This window comes from Podarcis vaucheri (genome assembly GCF_965113315.1).
Source record: "Podarcis vaucheri genome assembly, chromosome: 4".
In the NCBI taxonomy this organism is placed as follows: domain Eukaryota; kingdom Metazoa; phylum Chordata; class Lepidosauria; order Squamata; family Lacertidae; genus Podarcis; species Podarcis vaucheri.
In genome coordinates this window covers 7,971,678-7,976,666 of record NC_138762.1, presented here as the reverse complement: position 1 = coordinate 7,976,666, position 4,989 = coordinate 7,971,678, and positions in this window count along the sequence as shown.

Below are 4,989 nucleotides of genomic sequence, written 5' to 3'. Positions count from 1 at the left end.
CCTCCTGCATATTCATGAGCCCTTCCACCGCCTCCGCTGCCGCTTGTTTGTGATGGGGGCGGCGGGGGGGAGGGGAGTCCGTTGATGCGCGCGCCGCGGACGACGGTTAGGAAAAGGCCCGCGCCTGCCTCGGCCGCCGCCGGAGCCCCGCCCACTTCTCTCCCAACACCCAATAGCCGGGCGAGGGTGGGTCGGCCGCGCCCAGTCAGAGGAGCGGGCCGGGAAGGAGGCTCCTCCTCCTGCTGTATAAAGTGACGCCGCGGCCGCGGCCCCCTCCCCCCACCGCCTCAGCCCTCACGGGTGTCGCTCGCTTTCCCCCCCCGGTTTTTCCCTCACGTCACACGGCTGCACGTTGTCAATGGACGCAAATAAAGTGACTGGAAACACGCGTGTCTCTGTGTCTAGACATACGCATATTTACACGAAAAGGGTGTATATAACGTGTGTCTCGCATATCAGGGAGGGAGAGAATACAGAGACGGGTCTCTGTGTGTGTTGTGTAACGGGGTATGCAGATAAAACACTCAGATACAGTGGTGCCCCGCAAGACGAAATTAATTCGTTCCGCAAGTTTTGTCGTCTAGCGAATTTTTCGTCTTGCGAGTCACGAAATCCCACAGGAATGCATTGAAAATCAATTAATGCGTTCCTATGGTCAAAAAAAGTCCAAACAAAGCCAAATTGGGTACAACAACAGTTTATTAACTGCTCTTTAAAGTCGCACATACTGTAAAGAGCAGTTCAAAAATTGAAGGGAAAATAAATTAACTTTATAAACATGACAGAAAAACATTTAAAAATCAACAAAGTGCACAGTACATTTTCTAAGACTCTGGGGGACCACTCGAAGAAGGCTCCTCTTCCACTCTTTGCTTCTTGGTCAAGAACCTGTCCATAGTCTGCTGCTTCATCCGCCTTTTCAGCACCTCCCTGAAAGGCGACATGACCCTCGTATCAAAAATGTTCCCAGCGTCATGTGCCACGTGCTTCTCAGGGTGGTGCTGCTCTGCAAAAGTCTGCACCTCCTTCCACTTCAGGCAAAGGTCCCTCAGTTCTTTGGAGGACAGCCGTTCCTCAGTTGCTTCCTCCTCTTCCAGCCAGGCCTGCTCCTGCGCAGCCTCTGCCTGCAGTTCGACCAGCTCCACGGTGGTCAGCTCGTCGTCATGCTCCTCCACCAGCTCGCAGACGTCCTCCTCCGTGACCTCCGGGCCCATGGTCCTCCCCAAGGCAACAATGTCCTGCACCACTGTTGACTCTGGTGCATCAGAGTCACTTGGTGCCACACAGTCCGGCCACAGGCTGCGCCAAGCGCAATTCAAATTTCTCTGGCTGATCCCGTTCCAGGCCGTGGTGATCATCTTCAAGCAGGTGACAATGTCGAAGTGGTCCTTCCAGAATTCCCGCAGGGTGATGGTGGTGCAGTCAGTCACCTCGAAGCATCGCCTGAAAAGCTCCTTGGTGTAGAGTTTTTTGAAATTGGCGATGACCTGCTGATCCATTGGCTGGAGCAGTGGCGTGGTGTTAGGCGGCAGGAACATGATGTTGATGAAGCTGAACTCCTCCAACAAGTCCACCTCAAGGCCTTTAGGATGGGCAGGAGCATTGTCCATCAGAAGCAAAGCCTTCAGCGGCAGGTCGTTGTCCAGCAGGTACTGCTTGACAGCAGGGCCAAAAGCAAGATTGACCCAGTCCACAAACAGCACACGTGTGACCCAAGCCCTACTGTTGGATCGCCACATGACACTCAGCCGCTCCTTGTCGATCTTGTGTCTCTTGAAGGCCCGTGGGTTCTCCGAGTGGTACACCAGCAGGGGCTTGATCTTCAGGTCGCCGCTTGCGTTGGCACAGAAGAGCAGGGTCAGACGGTCCTTCATGGGCTTGTGGCCAGGCAACTTGGCCTCCTCCTGTGTGATGAAAGTCCTTTTGGGCATCCTCTTCCAAAACAGCCCGGTCTCGTCGCAGTTGAAGACCTGCTGTGGAACGTAGCCCTCCGTCTTCACAACCTCCAGGAACTCCGCTGCAAAGTCTTCAGCCGCAGGAACATCAGAACTGGCAGCCTCTCCATGCCTGACCACGCTGTGGATGCCAGATCTTGTCTTGAACCGTTCAAACCAACCTCTGCTTGCCTTGAAGACTTCTGGCTCGCCTGAGGTTCCTGGCTGTTCCCGGATGAGGTCAGCGTGCAAGGCCTTGGCCTTCTCACAAATGACGGTCTCAGACACTGTGTCCCCTGCACGCTGCTTCTAGCCAGATGAGCAGCAACTTCTCGACCTCCTCCAGAACAGCTGGGCGGTTCTTCACGATCCTGGTGACTCCCTTGGCTGCATCAGTCGCCAGGATCTTCTCCCTCATCTTCAGGATGGTCCCGATGGTTGATGGATTCCTCCCATACTCCCTGGCGATGTCCGTCACACGCATTCCGCCGTCGTGCTTCCGGATGATCTCCTTCTTCATTTCCAGCGTCACCTTCTCCTTCTTCCTCTCGCCGGCCACCGCAGCAGCAGTCTTCTTGGGTCCCATGGCAGCACAGCTCTTACCTTCATAAACTCAGAAAAAGAAAAAGAAATCAGTGATGTGCTTCAAATCCAAAAAATTCAAAAGCACCCAGCCACCCACCACACAGAAATTAAAACCCAGAACCAAGTCCTTGAATCCCAAAAACCCCAACCCAAAATCCAAAATCCAAAACCCCCCAAAAAAGTTTTAAAAGTTTAACTTACCAAATAGATGCAAGAGAAGTTCTGGAAAAGCTTCAACAATCAATCACCGAAGTCTTCAGAAACCTCAAATGGCTGCAAAATAAGTTTTGGAAAAGCTTCAAAAATCACCAATGCCTTCAAAAACCTCAACTGTTCCCACAGACACCCACCCACCCACCACACAGAAATTGCAAACCCCTCCCCAACTGCTGCAAACCCCTCCCCAACTGTTCCCCCACCCAGACAAAAAAAAAAAATTCAAAAAATAACAACATGGCTCAATGGTCCCAGATTCCTGCAGAAACCTCTCCAACTGTTCCCCCAGCCAGCCAGCACTCAGAAATTCAAACTCAGGGGGAAAAAACTGAAAAAAACCACCTGGCCCAATGGTCACAGAAAATCATAAAAATTCCCCAAAAAGCCCCACAAGCTCCCAGATTCCTGCAGAAACCTCTCCAACTGTTCCCCCAGCCAGCCAGCACTCAGAAATTCAAACTCAGGAAATTTTTTTTGAAAAAAACAACCTGGCCCAATGGTCACAGAAAATCATAAAAATTCCCAAAAAAGCCCCACAAGCTCCCAGATTATCGCAACCCCCCCACAACACCAAGTCCTTGAATCCCAAACACCCCAACCCAAAATCCAAAACCCCCCAAAAAAGTTTTAAAAGTTTAACTTACCAAATGGATGCAAGAGAAGTTCTGGAAAAGTTTTGGAAAAGCTTCAAAAGTGAGCAAAGTCTGAGAAAAGGCTACAAAACCACGTGCTAACAGTTGCTCCTCGAAGTCAAGTCGCAACTGCAGCTGTTCAAGCTAAGCACCCTTTGTTTTAACGGTTTTAAGAAAAAGGAAACAAAGTCGCGAGACGTTTTCGTCTTGCGAAGCAAGGCCATAGGGAAATTCGTCTTGCGAGGCAACTCGAAAACGGAAAAACCTTTCGTCTAGCGAGTTTTTTGTCTTGCGAGGCATTCGTCTTGCGAGGTACCACTGTATTTACAAAAACAACGTTTTTATATAGCACGTGTGTATGTGTGTGATATAAAGTCTCAAACTCAGACCCATCTCAGACCTTCCAAGGCTCTCTTTTTGCCTGGGGTGTCCCTGATTTACAGAAGCTATCCTAGTTTCTGATTTTATATATATACAGGGTGAGTCTTTTAAAAGAGTATCCACGGGGCCTCTTTTAAAGTACTCACCCTGTATATAAAACATTGTTTCTCAGGTCAGCTCCCTATTTGGTTCACTTTTCCTGTGTGCAATGCATAGTCTGTCACACACCAACTATAAGTATCAGATATATATATATATATATGAAGCTTTTTACACGTGAAAGTCAAAAGCGAGGAAGCATCCAGAAGCCACAAAGAGATGGATCTTGTCCTTTGAGCTCCTTGGAAATTTAATTCACAACCAGAGATTGTCTTTTAAAGTCCAACTGGAGTGGACCGTTGATCTGAATTGGATGGATGCTTCAGATACTTTCAATTTTGGCTACTATTATATATATATATATATAGAATTAAATTTCCCTGAATTAAATTTCCCGCTTCATCAAGACTTATTTATGCCCACAAGCCTATGCAACAGTGGCTTGAACCATTTTTCCCCAGTACCCTGCCATTTTGCAGATTTTTCTGCACTGCTTTGAATGTTTTTTTATATTGCTGTACACACATTCTGGATATTTTGCGATTGGGCGATACATAAATATAAATACCGATTTATTTATTTTCTAACAGTAGGCAGAGAGCTAGCTGGGCAGTCCCACAGTTTGGTGCCACAACTGAGAAGGCCCTGGATTTTATTTATTTATTTGTTTAAAAGAATTTATATAATGCTTGATTTAAAAAAAACCAAAAACCCAAACCTCAAAGCGGTTTTTACTGTGCTTCTGACAGTGGGGGCATCATTCAGCCTAAGGCCTCAGGAAAACACAGCAGAGGGGAGTTGGTACACGGGAAGAGGTGTTCCTTCACATAGTTATAAATAAATTCATGAATGTCAGAATCTACCGTATTTTTCGCTCCATAAGATGCACCTGACCATAAGACACACCAAGTTTTTAGAGGAGGAAAACCAGAAAAAAATATTCTGAACGAAACAGTGGATGTATGATTTTTGTGGTTCATGCTGTGGCCACAGACATGTGATCTGATGGTGAATTTGGGGTGACCCAATGCAAAAATCCTGAGGATCCATGTGGATCCGTGCTTTGTAACCACGTTTTTGCGCCATTCTGGCCCCACGCAACAGTGTATGCATGATTTTTTTGGTGCAGGCTGTACCCATGG